Source organism: Seriola dumerili, unplaced genomic scaffold, assembly GCF_002260705.1.
Source record: "Seriola dumerili isolate Sdu_G_001 unplaced genomic scaffold, Sdu_1.0 BDQW01000017.1, whole genome shotgun sequence".
In the NCBI taxonomy this organism is placed as follows: Eukaryota; Metazoa; Chordata; class Actinopteri; order Carangiformes; family Carangidae; genus Seriola; species Seriola dumerili.
In genome coordinates this window covers 5,049,169-5,066,932 of record NW_019174272.1, presented here as the reverse complement: position 1 = coordinate 5,066,932, position 17,764 = coordinate 5,049,169, and positions in this window count along the sequence as shown.

Genomic DNA, 17,764 nt, shown 5'->3' with positions numbered 1-17,764 from the left:
CTCAGTTAGCCTCCGCACGGCCAAAGAGCAGCAAAGGCCTTGGTTGGACCCCAAGGCTGTGAGGGATTTCTTCAGCCTGATGCTTTGTTGCCTCCTAATCCTGTTGGCTTATACATTATCCCTGCCTTCCCTCCGACAGCAGGCTAATAGAGGAAAGGAGCCGGAGCTCTCCTCATGGCACGCTTCTCTCTCCAAACACAGAGTACTGTGTGTGTGCGTGCAAACTGTTGATTACTGTTAGTACAGATGTTAAAGTGGACACAGACTGAGAGATAGAGAGAGAGTGAGAGAGAGAGGGAGAGTCACACACACAGAGATACGCATGCACGTACACACATACACAGTTAACTGAAGTGTTGGGGGTGGGGTGGGGGGGTGAAGCAATGGAGAGAAGCTGAGCTTGTTGTAGCGCATCGATCGATTTCAGGCTCCTCCGACAAGATCCTCTACTCTTATACCTTAGAGCTCAAGATGATGCAGTGTGTATGTGTGCGTGTGTGTAGGTGTGTGTGCATGTGTGTGTGTGTGAGGGGAGTGGGGGGGGGTTAAGGTGGTTGGGGGTTGAGGTGGGGGGCAGTTGCTCTTGTTGCATGCTCCATGACACCCTGCCAACAGTTATAACAATGCCATGATGTCAGATGCACAGGGACACGACAGACCTGAGAACACAGTCTGTCTATGTCTGTGTGTATGTCTGTGTGTGTGTGCATTTGTATAGGTGTGTGTGTGGTAAGCTTGTGCATGTGTTGCTAGGTTTGCAGTCTGTGCATGTGCAGGAATACCAGCATGGGTATGTTTATGTGTGTGTGTCCCTATTTGTTTCATGTACTGTGTGTGTGTGTGTGTGTGTGTGTGTGTGTGTGTGTGTGTGTGTGTGTGTGTGTGTGTGTGTGTGAATGGCTTTATATTCTGTACATCTGGATACACGTGTTAATATTGGGGATTTGAGGTTGGGTGCAAGGGGAGCTGGAAGAGGTGGGGAACTGGATTATTAACCCTTAACATGGAGCTTGATGTGGTTTGCTAAAATTATGGCGCGGGGGGATTTATGTGATCCCCATAATCCCGCGGGCCTTGATGCTCCAAATCCATTGTCATGCTTCACTTTTACAGAGGGAAATTTCCATGACTTCAGCTCCCCACTTAGATTGCACTTTGCATAACCACAATCACACACACATAGCTGCCATCCATTCAACATTCCTGTCTGAATACCCCGGCATCACATTTCACAGGGCAGGCCTTTGATGTTATTACACTCCTTTATTTGTGGTTCATGTGCTTATATCAGTGGGCTGATTATATGCAATGCCCAATGCGCTAAATGGAGGAGTGAGTGAATGAAGGGGGAAATGAAAACACCTTGTAATGAGACTTGTGTCCCTTTTTTTATTGAAACTAGGCAGGTGATAATATGACGGTTAAGTCGAAGGGCAATTTTGATGTTTGTTTTCAGAACCAAAAAAAAAAATCATTTCAGACAGTGAATCCTGTATATTGAGATTAATTAATATCAGTTAGTACGACTTTAAGATGACCTTACCAGAGGCATCAGGTGTGCTGTTAGTGTGAAATGTAAAAAGTCAAGTCAAGATCGAATTGACAAAGGGGTGTGTGATTGAGAAATATTTTCCATTTGCTTCAGATATTTGAGCATTTAACGGTTTCTCATCACATTTGCATGAACATATGCGTTCTGTCTTTGAAATGAATTTCTGCGAACGTGTCAGGAAGTTAATTAGCTCTGTGTGTTTGTATGTCATTGAGTGTGCATGTGCATTTGTACTTGCATGTGTGCATGTGTGCAACGCCAAGAGAAGACAAACACCCCCCAACGCCAAGAGAAGACAAAGTCACAATCATATTTGTCACAGCTGGGGGTAAATGTGACTTGCTAAGTCATTCTTATTGTTGTATTTTCTTCTAAGTAGAAGGCTTAAGCATCTTTCCATTCCTCACCCTCTCTCTGCTCTCTTTCCCTGTGGCACATTTCCTCTACCAAACTTTCTCCATCCCCTCACCGCTTTCTCTCAAACTCTCTTCCCCTCTCCCTTCGCTGCGGGATGGTCATTTAATCCATCTAACCAGCTGGAAAGATAAATATTCCTTAGTGGAGTGTGAGGCCCCTGCCTCTCTACTCACGCAGACCGGAGATGAGGGGAAAGACTCCCTCTCTGCAGAGCTAAGACGCCCGAATGCCTTAATAAAGTCTTCCACTCAACCAGACACTGACATGAAGATAGCTGCAAAGAGTCCAACGCTTCATATAGGCTTTCTCCTTTTATTTAGAAAAAGTTCAATCTTTCTGTTCAGTTGACTCAGTTTGTGCGATGGTTATCTTTTTGAGATTGAAAGTATTTGTTGGTGGTTTAGAGGTTTCAGTGTAAAGGAAAATGAGAGAGGGGAATGTTTTCTGGTCTAAAATTAGCATACTGTCCTAAATTCCTAACAAAAAGCCCATATGGTTAAGACTTGTACGACTTCTTATATAGCCCAGGACCTCCATCATCCCTATAGCGTGTAGATTTTCCAGGCTGTATTTGGCTGATTATCCCTGCAGGAGAAAGTGGATGGGTTCCTGAGGCTGACTCATGGTTTCTGTTTGGAGAGGTCCAGTCCATTGCAGGCTGGCCCGACTGGAACCTGTGTTTACACAGCCTCTCAGGCCAGACTGGGAGGCCCTATTTTCACACCCAGGTGCTTTCCAAAGAAAACCTCCAGCAGAGGCCCCTCGCCTAAGGTACACCACACTGAAAACCATACATACCGCCTCATGTTCCTGCTGTCGTGTCGCATGCTTCAGCTGCACACTTATTATGATAATACAGAAACTCAGTATGGGACATTATGGCAAAAGCACCGCATGGCAAGGTAGACGTAATATTTTTTTTCTGCTCGCATGGATAGTGAGTGCACGATAGCAAATATTCTCTGTATCTTATCTTGGCATTACTCACTGCAGGGGAATTTGGTTTCTCTGTGTGTGTTATTTGGTTGAGGGAGCTTGAAAAATTGGTATTCTAGAGGCTGTTAACTCTTCAGACAGCTTCACTGCTGGAATGAGTCAGCATGACCCTCTTCGCCTGTTTAGGAGTGTCAGACCTTAGCTTTCAGGGAGATGTTCAGCACAGGGTCAACCCCAGAGGAAGGATGCTGCAGAGATGCAGAGGCAAGAGGCTGAACCGAGCGATGGCGGGAATCCAGAAGATGAAAAGCACTTTGCCAACAGCAAACACAAAAACACATTGTTAAAATACTGTATGCACTCTTGTCAAGGTAAGGAAACAGTCACTCACCGCAGACAGATATAAACGCATGGAGACAGCTGCACATATGCAGTTACACGCACGCACACACACACACACACATACACACATACACAGGCTGCACCTGAAAATATCACTCCAAAGCTCCTTTTCAGAGTAAAAAAGGCTATGCATATATGTATATAATAATTACATTCCATATATCTTCCAAAATCCCATTTCCATCAGTGGTAATTCTGCTGCACAGGAGTAATGGGTGTATTATACAGTTATGACAGGCCCAGCTCCCTCCCTATCCCCTCCCCATCATCCGGTATACAGCCCCCCCCCCCCCGTCCCTTCCCTCCCTCCTAGTTCAGTCAGACTGCTGAACAATCAAAGTAAAGAGTAAAAATATGCAAAATGAGGGATTTTTCACTTTGAGTCTGTGGAATGACTGAGACAACGACGTGAGGGGAGGATGGGTAAAGGAAGAGCTCACCTCTCTGAAAAAAGACAGTCTACAGGATTGTGGAGCCTTGCTTTTAGTTTGAGAAGAGCGTGTGAGCATTGTTCACTTTTTCACTTCTTCTTCCCCTGAAAACTGCCACCACACGCGCGTGCTGCCTGGCTCTGATGTTACATGACCTGTTATAAGACACTGATCGTGTTCCCGTGAACCTTGCTTTAAAAGCATGATAGGCCTTGGAGAGCGCACAGCGAGGAGGAATGAATAAATGAGTGTATAAATGACTAGGCCAGTGATTGAGTGAAGAAATTATTGAGCTGGTAAATGAACAAATGTTTGAGCGAGCAAGCGAGTGAACGGCTGGGACATTGAGTATGTGTCTGACTGAGTAACCGAGCCAGTCTGAGAGCCACACACACTAGAGGCAATCCAAACAAACAGCTCTAAGTGCTGCAGTGTTCGCTGAGGGACCAGGGAAAAGCCCCATCAGCCCAATGAATGAGAGCATTCTGCCCCCTCGCAGCCTGTTATTAAAATCAATTAATGACAGGGAGGGAGGCCCCTGTAAAAGCTGACTTGTTGGGCTCTAGGGGTCTTTTGCGACACGTTGCCTTTCTGGATCACTTGTGCCATATGGAACCTCCCCTCTCGTGGCACATAACTCACTTTTATGAGGGCTTCATTGGCTAATGATGGAATAGTGCACGAGCACTGAGCATGGGAGTGTTCCTGTCCCCACAACTGTCACTCCCTCTGCTGTCGTTGTCTCTGTCACTCTGATCTCAGCTGAGACACTGTTGCCATCAGAGAGTATGTCTCTGACAAGAGGTGAGAGAGAGAGAGATGGGTAAAAAGGAGCAAACAGGTTTTTTTTTTGTTGTTGTTGTTTTTTTTGTTTTTTTCCTACAGCACATTTACCGTTTGTTTAGACACAGCAGACAGAATGACAGAGAACATCCAGGCTTAGCATGACAAAATAAACTGTGACTCAAGCAGGATCATGTTGTGTAGTAACAAAGCTTAAGAATCTAAAACATCTTTTACCTGCCTGCTTGTTGTTTAATACGTCTGTTTTCAACACCTACAGATATATCACATACATTAACACAGATATATCATTCCGGGGGACGCACGTTGATACACACAAACTATCTCCAACAAATAGTTTCTGAATCTTGGTCCAGCTTCAGGCCAGACAGGCTCAATTGAAGAAGAGATTGGCCATTATAGAGAGGCGGCGTTGCTCTGCTGGAGGACGGAGGCGGCCCATTTACCCGCACTGAAGGAACCCCGCACTCATTTTCAGCACAATCCCACGGGGCGAAGGAAAAGGAGACAAAGTTTCTTGGATCTCTTATGTTTTCACAAGAGTGGTCTGCGGGAAATTGCTCTGTTTTGCCGTTTTGTCTGAAGCGCTGGGTATGTTTTACAGTTTCACTCTGTAATCAAAGGTGTTAACACCCTCCTCCTCCACCATCTGGTGGTCTCAGCTCAGCGTTTACAGTCACACCTCGGTCACACGCGCCGCAGACATGCTCACTGGGCAATTTCTCAGGGATCACTAACAAGGGGATGCCTTCTCCTTAGAGATGAGTTGAGCTGACCCATCAATTACTTTCCTTGTGGAAGAACTTAACATGATAATAATTATGATAATGATGTGACATTGTGATAATGACATGATAAGGAAGTGTAAGATGAATCTGCCCCCTGTGCAGTAAGCGCTTATCATGTCAGCAGAGGAGGAACTAGACCTGACAAGAGATGCATTTAGTGCCTGTAGGTAAAGAAGTGCTTGGGTATGTGTCAGATGTATGCAGCAGTTATGAAAGTGCCACATGTATGCATCTTGTAGAGTTGACATGCTCAAACACCTCATCAGGTGAGTGAATACTTTCATACCAGTTGTCATTCTCAGTGCCAGGTTTTTGACATTTATTCTATAACCAAAGAGTTTCCTCTAACAGATTGTTTAAAGTGTTAAGTGAATGCTTTTTTTTTTTTTTTTTTCCTAATATGCAGTACTTCTATATGCAACACTTCCCTCTATTCATTTCACCTCAGCTCCAATACCTTGGGGCTGTTTCAGTGATTCTTGTGTTGATGTGTCAAAGCTCAGCTAGAACTTCATATTTCTTCCCAGTTTGCCCGGCAGACGCCTCCATCAGAGTGAAACCTCGTGTCTTCAGCCACCAGGAGGAGAGCAGCGGAGGGAAAGTCCCCTCTTGTGCCAGCAGGGCAGGCAGTAAGTTCACCACCCAGTAATTCAATACCGGCAAAGCTGAACATGTTCATAACATTTTCATGTAATGTCTCTGCCCTTCACTCTCTATGAGTTTATTGTATGTGCAAATCTCTTTTTTTTCACTCACCTGTGGGAGGCTTAAGAGGCCAGGATGTTCATATACGGTCCAGTTTGGAATGATCAATATGAGCACAACTTCAAGATTAAGTCTGGGTTTATTAGTCGTCCTTTCACTCTTGCCATTGTTTTGTCTGTCTGCTGTGATTTAACATACAAGGTAAAGAGAAGTGTAGCTTAGTATCTAAGTGTTTAACCTGCTCCACACCTTTGGAAGTGAGGGATTGCTGAGTGCTCTGCACCCCTTCGTCTCAGTACAGTATGTGCAGCAGCAGCTCAGCCAGCTCATATTGATAGATGTTGTCCAAATGTAAAGAGAACAGGAATGATTCTGCTGGGAGTGCGGGGAGACTGAAAAGAATCTGAAGACCTTCCAGGAGAACAAATGTGCGGTGGATTTAGAAAAGCCCAGTGGTTTTACACTGTATATATATGGGGGGGGGGGGGCAGAGGCTTATTAAGGTGAGAAAAAAAGACCAATATTTGACACCAGGAATTCCTGAAAGAGCTAAACATTAATTTAAAGACATGGGTATGAGCTGATCAAACCACAAAGAGGCATTTTGTCATTCTCATTCTGATTTGTAGTCGATGGCACTTAAGTTGAAAATGCTGCTGAATACTTCATCATCCATATGCCAAATACACCATTTTTCATTTCTTGTTAATTCCCTTTCCAAAGCCTCCTTCTATTCCCTCCACCCCTCCTAATCTGGCTATAAAGGTCAGTTTAGCATAATGACATCATACAGACGAGCATGGGCAAACCTAGATTACTAAATCTGACTCTAATGTGGCTTTTCAGATGAAACAGCATTAAATGACATTAACGCGGCTGCATTCACTGGCAGCTTTAACAGAGATTGCTCAGGACTGGCCCTTCTTTACCCTCTTTGTATTTTTAATGAGGTGGCAGAGAGAGGCAAGATTGGAATGGGATGGTCTTACAACATGCTGAGCTGGGATCAGATACAGTCCGTCTATTTGTGTAATATTCCATCAGCTCTCTTATAGGGCTGGGGTTAACCTCTTCAGCGTGACTGACATTTTTAGAGCACAGGCACCACCACTGGCAGAACTCAAGGGGACTTTTAGAAAAATATTACAGCCATCATTGGCACGATGAGATCACTTTTTTTTTTTAAATGTTTCTTTGAGTTCAGGCCCAGATTAGGATTTACTCTAGGCTTTGCAGATGAACAAACTGGTTTGTGATTATCACTGTGGTTGTCTAAGCTTGTGAATTAGCAGGCCATTTGCTCAAAATCTTTACAAAGTAAACATCTGTTTGAGTATTTATGCCCTGAAGCACATGTTGCATGTTTGTGTCTCGAAGACAAAGTGGAAAACAACATATTTATTATTCCTCCACTTCTGCAATTTTCATTTTAAATTAAGAAGAAAAAAAAAAGAAGGAGAAGGAATGAGAAATGGGAGAATGCGAAATGTGTGGAAAAACAGACAGATGAAGAGCTTTAAACACAAGAAGTCGCCTGGCTCTGGTGGGTAGTCTTTAACATTCATCTGTTTCTCGGCTGCTTCCAAAGAAAGATGTTTTTCTGCTCCATCTCTGTGGCAACAGCAACTTTCCCAGCACAGGAAACATGAAGACTGGAGGGAATGTCGACTGGAAAAGAAGAAGAATGACGACACAGGGGTCATGAATTATACAAAGGGTGTTGGAAGCTTTGCTACACTTAACATCATTAAGGCCTGTATTAATTACTGTTATGAACCATTGTAAATCACATCCGTAGCACTTTTCTTCGCTATGGCTTAACACAGCCCTTTCGTATCTGATCTATGGCATGCTGGTTAGGAAACAATACACTTATCAACATAGAGCAGCATGCGCATGCGGCACAATCACCTAGAAGATTTCAGGCATCATCTCACTAAAGAAATATCTTCGCACGTTCACTCACTTGGTCCTGTTTTTTAACATCACCACAGACACACACATGAAAGCACACAAACACAACACTGCCACCACTGCATTCATAACTAATTACTACCTTATACTTTACAATACAGAGGAAGAGTGAGGAAATAACTAAAGTAGATCTTATCCATCCCCTCTTTATGTCTCAAATTAAAATGGTACAATCATAACAAACCAAAGTAATGCTGCATTCAAAATCTATTGAATTAATAATACTTGAATCAAAGTCAAAAGTGTGATGTATTTGTTTTGTTTTGTTACATTTTTTTTTTTTGCAGGGGAGGCAGTGTTAAGTTCTTGTAGCCCCTGCAAGTTGCAGGAAGGTGGTCGAGGAGGTTTTGGGGCTTCTGCATGGAGGGGTCTGACAGCAGAGACCAGGCTTTACATCTTCAGTCCCACATGTGGTTAATTTAGCAACACCACATCTTTTCACAACCGAGGCCAGCCACACCACAACCTCAACCAAATGCTGTGAGTTCCCAAACACAACTATAAAAAACAAATGCATTCATTAACAATGTTTTCCTCGTTAATGTGAGTACAAATGTCATCTATGCGACAAATATATATAAATTTGTGGGAGGCAGGCTTTATATGTCATACAATTATGATTAAAAATACACTGTGTTACTTTAATAGGTTAACATATATGTTTTGCAGAGAAAGTTATTTTGAAAATGGTTACCAGTGGTTACTGATGGACATGTTTAAGATCACCTTGTTAACAATTCAATTTAGTTTAATTAGTTATTTAGGTATTTAATTAGTTTAGTTTATTTAAGTTTTTTATTTATACCAGACATAGGTCAAAATAAATTACTTTTATTTCTATAAAAGTGTTTTCATGTCAAAACTTTAGGTGGACCTTTAATTTTCATTTTAGTATAAACATTTTCTCCGTGGAGGAAATGAAGCCTTTCTTTTTTTTGGCGCTGCAGCATTCCCTCAAACACATGGAGCCGATCAGGGTTACAACCAGATAATGGTATCATATCATGGTGGGAGCCCAAACCAAATCAATGCAGTGTTACCACCCTGCCTTGTTCCGCTCAAACATGTGATGCACATGCCTGATAGCCATCTGCTAAAAGAAGGAGGTTTATGAGGGAAATCAGGAATGGCTCTTTCCACAACTATGGCTTATTGGTAAAAATGGCCCCTCTCCAAAAATCAAACTATTTATGTCAAGATTTCAACAACCCTGAACAAACTAGAGCTCTATATGGTTTCATTTGATACGATTTATGCCGTGACGCCTTGACCGGAGCCTTCTGTTATTCTCATAATCATCTTTTCTAAACAGTAAAATATGTTTTTGCTGCATAGTGCAATGGAAAAAAACCCAGAAAACTTTGACCACTGAGAATTTTCCGTGGCCATGGTGGTCAGAGTCCTGACCAGCAGTGGTCAATGTGGTGTTTAACTGTGGTGGCCAAAGGACACGGTCATGAACAGTGTGTGCCCAGGCTTCATTTAGCTCCAGAGACAAGCATTAACATGTGAGCGTTCGGTTGAAACCTTTCATCCGTGTGAATGAGTCCCCTGGCATGTGTCAAAAAGCACACAATTGACAACTGCAATGTCAGCAGTCAACTTAAACAGTGTGAAGCACATCAGATCAGGTGCAGTTCAGCGGTTGACTGTTAAGGATTTATGTTCCTCTTTATATCATGGCACAAAGAAAGTCAGATCCAGGTCAGTCAGCTAACAGCTAATCCTGTGTAACTACACCCTGCTCTTAGCAGGACATCAGGAAAAGTTCTAACAAAAACATTAGTTACTGAAGGAAATCGTGCTGTTATGTGGGTGGTACCAACTTGTTTAAAGTGTTAAATGAAGTCCATATTTTTTTCAACATTCTTGTTTTTGTGGTTTTTGGCAACAGCTTCAGTGATAAACATTCATAGCTTTGGTGTTTGGCAGTGCCTTCACCAGAAATCATCTTGTAGCTATAATGTCATGCTTTGATGTCACTTTAGTGCCAGCAGCTCCCAAACCCCAAATTAACTGGCTTTACTGTTCTAATGCAAAGCTACAAATCGGCTCAAATGCTTCATGTGTATAGATACAGTTACACTGTGTGCAAAGTGTACGTACAATAATCTGGTTTGAAATCTGTGTAGTGACATTGCTTCATGACTCGTTCAATCACTAATAATAGGTAAGTGACTCCACACACAGAGGTAACAACAAACATATCACCCACTGAGCTTTTATTAAAGTTACAAATTGAACTTAACAGAGATGTTTGCTGCTACTCAGATTGGTTACAAAATCTTGATGTTAAATCAACAAAAACTGTCAGTTGTTCATAAAAACTTGGCTCGCAACAGCAACCACAATTTCAGCACCGGACCAACATTATAACCGAGAAAAATATCCTTTTCTGCACATGCATATTTCCTCCAGGGCACAGACAGTGGACAAAGACATGTATTATCACTTGTCAGCGTTTTCTGTGTAAACTGTTAATTAAGGAATTTTACCGAGGCTGAAAGACATAATAGGACATGTTGTATGCAACCAATTTCAGAGTCATCCAAATCTTCCACTGGTGTGAAAATAATTATTGTTTTCTTTTTGCATTGTTCGTCCTGGTCAGAAAAACAAATCAGAAGTGCCACTGCTGATCAAAGGTCTGTGAGACCATTGCTGCAATTTGTACAATTTGTTACGATTCATTTCTCATTTGTTGTTCATTCAGGTGATGACACGTGATGTTCTCTGTTATTTTAATGCGGTACATTGTTGTATAAACACTGCACTGTCCATTTTCTCTCAAAAGTGCACGTACAGTATACACTGCATATGCTCTGTGGGTAATATGTTGTTAACTGTTAGTCACAGTGTTATAATGTAAATATAAGAGAATGAAGCAGGGTCAAACTGAGACGGAGCAGAGATTACATTAATGTGAAATATTAACATTAATTCACATAAAATTGTAGTTAAAGGAAATATTTATCTTTCACCGTTTTACATTTGTTTGAAATGGGACTTATATATTAAGTTTACATTTCAGAGGAACTGAACAAGATTAAATCACAGCTAAAGCACAGAATGAAGAGGATTTACTCAGGTAATTTAGTATCTTGGATTAAGATAGGATTGAATCAAATGTTTACTTTCAGATCCTCAAGAGTACAATTAATCCAAATATGAGCCTAAATTATCAACCCAAAGCACTAATTGGTCTTTGTTGTTCAATCTTGGTTTGCTGTTTGTATTTACACAATGGCATAAGGATTACTTATCTCAGTGAAGCCACTGAGGCATCAACAGGACTGCACCACAGCTGCAAAGCTAATTAATGTGATTTATGCTTGTTTGGTTGCTTGCTAGCTTGCACATTTTTGAGGAGAGCAAAATCATCTGCAAGTCATTGTCTTTGGTAAATAAGAAAAATTGAACTTTTCAGTAAGCCCAACACTGGCTTACTCCTTTGCCCGGTGGTCTACAAGCACACAAAGCTCTCTTATTCTGCCTCACACACTTATGTAAGCTCTGCTTAAGCCTCTGCAATAAGCCTGAGGGTTTTGAAGAGTTACCACTTTTAATGCAAAACAATAAGCTCCAGACTTCGTGAAATTCCATTTTGGCAAGGATTGAATTTGTGTCTATCTTGGATGACGACATTAATGGTGTTTGAATAACTTTACAAGGAGATACTGTTTAGAAACTACTTCATATTCTACATTTGTTCATAGTAAAAAGGCACATATAATATCACATACACTGTAAAAACAGCTGACCCTAGTGGCAGTGGTGGTAGAGTATATACACAATGAGAACTAACACTACCTTAATACTGAAATGCTATATTCCCTATGAACATTTTAATGGTAATTTAATTGTGCCCCAAAACAGTTCTTTTTTGGGGGACTGACCCTGTATGATTCAGGGGGCCCACAGCTGGACAGAGGCCCTCGACCATGCCAGGGATTTTTAGATATTTATTGTGTCGGAGTTGCTGTTAAACTGTTGTCAGGGGGCCCAGAATTTCTTGCAGCGCTCCTGGTTATTTGTATTAGCCAGCAGCAAAAACCATGAAAGTCAGGCAAAATGCTTAAGTGAACACAGTTTGTACTCCCCCCCCCCCCCCCCCCCCCCGGGCCGCACTGTGCAGTGGGAGAGGCGGGGCTATTTAAGGCTATGGCGCTGCCATTTGGCTCGAGGGTCCACATGTGTGCCGGAGGTCCTCTTTTTGATTCTAAATCGCCTTGACACCAAAACAAACAAACTCTCCTCACTGCACCAAACAGGCCTGAAAAATTATGGGCACAGGGAGGGATATGCAATTACAGCAGCTAATTTGCGGTCACCAGCGCTAGCCCCATTCCCACTACCCCCAGCTACCCTCAATTTTTAAATATTGGGGAGCACTAAGTGTGTGTGTGTGAGCATGTGTGTGTGTTTGGAAGAGGTCTGAGAAGGGGCTCTGAGAGTAGTTCCCCCTCACAGCTGTAGGAAGGTCAGGCAGCACCAGGGCGATTAGCTTTGCTCATCACGTACAATTACGGTTAGCGCTCTGCAAGGAGGCATCTGTTGCTAATTGAAGCAGAATAGATATCAAGGAGGTCCATGCTTTGCCCATGCAGAAAAAAAACAAGCTCAACTGGAAGTAAATAGACTTTGGCTTGTGTGAAATTGGAACTGTGAACCACCTGCACATCGTGCAGGATAATGCTCTCTATCAGTGGCTTTGTGTGCAACTGTTCAGAATTAGTTGGGTGTTACACCAACAATAATTGGTCAGGTAATTTTAAAATGAGTGATGAATTGGTTCCAAAGCATTACCAGTACACAAATCCACATCTAGACATGCAGAGGCAGACAAAGAGACTGGAGTTATTAAGGAAAGAAGGGGGATGGGAAGTAGAGACAGGAGACTGAGCCTGAGCGCGTCAGAGTAGCGCCAAAACCGTCTTGTGATGGCAATCTGATGCGACTGAACCGTGTGCCCACTGGCCAGCTGACATCAGCCAGCGCCTCTCTGACCAAACCTCCCGGCCCCTTCATGCCAAGGCCAGATGCAAACAAAGAAAACCAAGGCAAGCACACACAGACACACATCCAAACAGATTTTGTGTTCATGACAACACCCTGAAAAACACAGAAACTACAAGATAAACTGCTGGATCGTGCTAAAGAACAACAAACAACAGCATCCTGGCGCTGTTTAAACCTATTGGCACATTTCTGCGACTGGATTTCTTAGTATACAGTAACATGTGAGCGGGATAACACGCTGGCACGCTCATGTGATCTTTGGAGGGCGAGATCCGCAGCTATATCTGTCATTGATTTGGCAACTTTTTTAAACAATACACGGCCTGTGTGTGTTGGAGGCAGTGACAGTGGAAAATGTGAGGAAGAGCAGCTCAATATAATATCTGAGTGCTGCACTGTGTGATGATTTTATGTCCTCTTTCTAGTACCTGACACGCACCCTTCACACATACATGCACACACACATACTGAGACATCCCTACGGAGCGACGGAGCGTTGCAGGGTTTATCCTCTTTGACCTTCACAGCTTGAGTCCGAAGTAGGACTCGGCTGGTTGAGCGGGTGTCAGTGTTGCGAGGGGCAGCCAATGCGCTACTTATCAACGCTGTGGCTCAATGGCGCTTTCTCTGAGTGTAATAAGCGCAGTGCATCGCTGACTCTCAATGTGGACTTTCAGCCTGTACACCTTGATATGTTGGAAATGACCCCAAAACTAAAGATTGTACTTCCATTAAACATATATGGACATAATAAAAAAAAATGTACAGGTGATAGCAGGAAAACTGGATAGATCTGAGCGGGCACACTCTTGATGTTTTGTCAGATTGCTAAGCTGCATGTTGATGAGGTTCATGCAGGGCAAGGCAGTATTTCGGAGACTTTGGCATAAATAATGAATAGTGCCGTGTTAGATGTCCTTTGTTTTTGCTTCTCCAAAGCCAAATCATCCATGAATGAACATTTCACAAGTCACTAAATCACCATGATAAATATCCGTGTGTGACCTTTGTTTCCTTATATTGTTAAGGAATGTTGCGACACCAAGTTGGATGAGACATTGATTTGATTTGTAGCTGAGAGAACTTTTGGGCATGCAAAATAATTCCCCATAATAGCTGTGAGCCTGCATGGCAGAAATGGATTTTATTTAGGGGTTGTTAATCAGTAAGACCTGTCTGAGTCTGCCTGGTCTACCTACAGTAGCTCTTAAATCCAGCCTTGTAATAACCCTCTCTAATTAGGACCGAGACACACTAACAAGGGACACCACCATCATCATCACTCAGCCACCTCATCATCATCACCATTCTCATTATCAAGCCTGAGATCAAATTCCAGCCTGGCTCCGGGACAGTGGGACTTCAGTACACCTGATGTATTGTGCATCATTAGATTGTTGTTATTACTGTGCCATGGGGAGTCAAACAGGATGGAGATTCACTCCTGTAATATTCTATATGGCCTACTAGGGAGGACCCACTTGACATTCTCCACCTAATGACAACAATCTATTGAGGCAAAGGCCTGACACATTAATTTGTTTACGCTCCCTCTTTCCTCTTCGTTCTCTCTCGCCCGCACATATGAACAACACACATAATCAACTGTATTGCACCACTGCAATAGTGAAGTCCATCTCAACACAAATGTTTGCATCCTTGTCTGCTGTAATCCACATGCCTCATAGTATTGATCTCTACTAGATAAAATCAACCTCAGTCTCTTGTTTAATTCATCTCAATTAACACTGGAAGATGCATGTATCCATTTGAACGGCAAAGGAAATAAAACCCACGAGTGACACCACGGGCTGGTAACCAGGCCTGTCCATGCAGCCCCTGCCTATCCAACATCTTGCTCAGACTCGGTGCTGCAGGGCAGCTACTGCTAAAAAGGCAGCTGCCTGATGATCGATGACTTCATCCAGTCTGCCTGATTCCTCCACTTGTGCTGAGAGAACACTTAATGTAACAGGCCCACAGAGAAACGCCTTGATTAGGCTGTGAGAGCAAAGGGGCCACGGGGAGCCACTTACATGGAGAAGCTTTCCATGCAGGAGTCTTTACCAGACCATACAACACTCACTGATGTATATGAGATGCCACAAACACATAGCATCATTCTCAGTTCATTGCACAACTCCATACGCACACACACACACCACACCACTCTGTTGCCAGCAGGAGGACCAGACCATCCAACACAGCTGGTGTATCCCAGTGTTGACTCTTCAGTTGGGGAGGACTGCCGCAGGGATTTACCAGATCACCGTAGGCAATGCAGAGATTGGTCGGGTATGAGTCGATCAAGCTTTATCTCTCCCCAAGGCACTAACACAAATCTCTCCAATAAATAACCTGTTCTTAATTCTGATTTCTTAATGCAACTCCTGCAGAGAAGATTAATCAGTTTGAGTGAGGCCCCCAGATAGCTCGTTCACATGGAGTTTCTGCACAGTAGCTATGACTGCTTTAAAGAACTGATTGCATTATTTTATTTCTTTTCAGCAAAGAACTCAACACCTTCCAGCTCTGGCATGTGCATACTCTCAAATACTCACACAGACAGTGACACACACACACACACACACATACACACAAACACTCATGGCACTTCTTTCCAGGCCCTCCCAACATCTGCTTGTTCTTCCTCTGATTAAAAAAATCCTCTGCGTTTCATTATCGCTGATTTGCATAGTAATAGCACGCATATTAAGCAGCTACTTCAGAGGGTGGGCGGTCTAATGAATGCCGCAGTCTCCTCTGTTTTAACTCAATTTTTCCTCATCCATATTCAGTCGTGTGCCCCCTCCCAGCTCCCTCACGACCCCCCTGCCCTCAGGGACAGCAATTCTGTTTCCGCTGAAATGCTTCCTCCAGCCTCTCCCCAAATCCCAGAACCCTCTCCATTAATCCAATTAATTAGAGCCATTGATATGCAACCCGCTTAGACCAAGCAGCTGTTTGCCTGCCAATTGCCTTGCTATGAGGAGGAGGGTGGGGTGGGGGGGTGGGGGGGTGGGGGGTAGGTTATGAGGTACCCTGTCACCCGATGCACATACAGCAACACTTAGCACGCAGCGCTGAGAAAGTCGCCACCCACAATGATCCCATCAAGTCGCCACCATCCTTAAAACCATGGAGAAGCATCCCACGGTTGAGCTAACTCTTGATAAGTGAAACGACCAGGTAACCTTTTCCCTTTCACACAATCATTAGACCATTGAAGTATTTGGCACTTTGCCAGTGTTTTGACTTACTGAGCCCGGATGGAAAACCAGCTAGTATAAACACGAGTAAAGCAAGATGTATAAAAAATTGCGTTGTCATATGGACTTTGGATTAGAACAGCGGTAACTAACAGTCAAACCCATTTGGTTTCATTCTCACTTATATTGTTTTATTACCCTTGAGCACAAGTTCCTTCCAGGGGAAACAAAAAAATGAAGGCAAAATAGATGAGCAATGGAAATAGGTATGCCCTTTTATTCAATCAGCCACTACATATTCCTCTGTGGTTTGACAAAAAGGAACTAAATATACATCAATGGATGATAATTCTCCCAATAAAATACCCAAAATAGAAAATCTGGAGAGAGATGTCCCTCGGTGCCCAGAGTAAGAGGTGTGCCTCAGAATTACCATACAGAAATGAATAGCAGCGACAGTGTCTAATGTTTTGTGACACAGCACAAATGTGCACACCCTGGCCCAATCCAGAGCTGAAGCTGCTCATCGGAGATATTAAATTAAGAAGTGCTGGAGTAGAAGGGTAATTCACTTTTCTGCTTCACTGGCTATCATTGCCGAGCAAAGGAACGTTGGTGGTAAACTATCCCTATCTATCCCTTGAGTCTGTCTCTCTCTCTCTCTCTCTGTCTCTTGACTCACCTCTCTCTCTCTTTTCTGTCTCTCGTATTCAAATGGTCGTCTGTTCCTTTCTGTCACCCAGTCTGTTTGTGATCATACGCACTTTCAGTACATAATTCTATAGACTAACAACAATATTTTATAACAAAGATATTGGACAATTCTGCAAAGCCTTGTATTATGTTCGGTAATGATCACATCTAATGCCAACATTTTAAAACTCTCCCCTTGTACAGCATCTGGACATAGACACTACAACATGGTTAAGTTTTGGGAAAGCTTGTGGTCATGGGATATAATGTAATACTGTACGGTTATTCTACGGTTCACTTGGTTGAGGTGTGGGAAAGATCATTGTTACAGTTATTAAAAAGGGCAACATAAACTGCAGGTCAGTAACTGGATGCAAACCCTGCACTCTTGCATTAACGTCAGATACACAGTGAGCCAATCCATCTCTCCACCCTCCCCTCGGCACTGAAGGATTGGCATTTGGTGTAAATCATAATGTGCGAATTTTTCCAATATGGATGTAATTCCTGGGGATACTGGGCTGGAGCAGAAGTAGGAAACTGGAGGTGGAAAAAAACATCATTCCCAATGGAATAGGATGGATAAAGTAGGTAACACCCATGTTAAAGTGTTTGTTTGTTTGGTTTCTGACAACCAGCAGAAAGTTTCTTTTATTGCCCATGCACAAGTAACAGAGAATGTGCCTGTGATGAAAATCAAGCTACCACTATGGTAAGACAAGATGAACTTTATTAACCCCAAACATTTGTATCATTGCAGCAGCAGGATATAGAATATTGCAATAATGCGATGGGAGCACTATGATGTTGATTCCCGAGGCCAATGGGTTTATG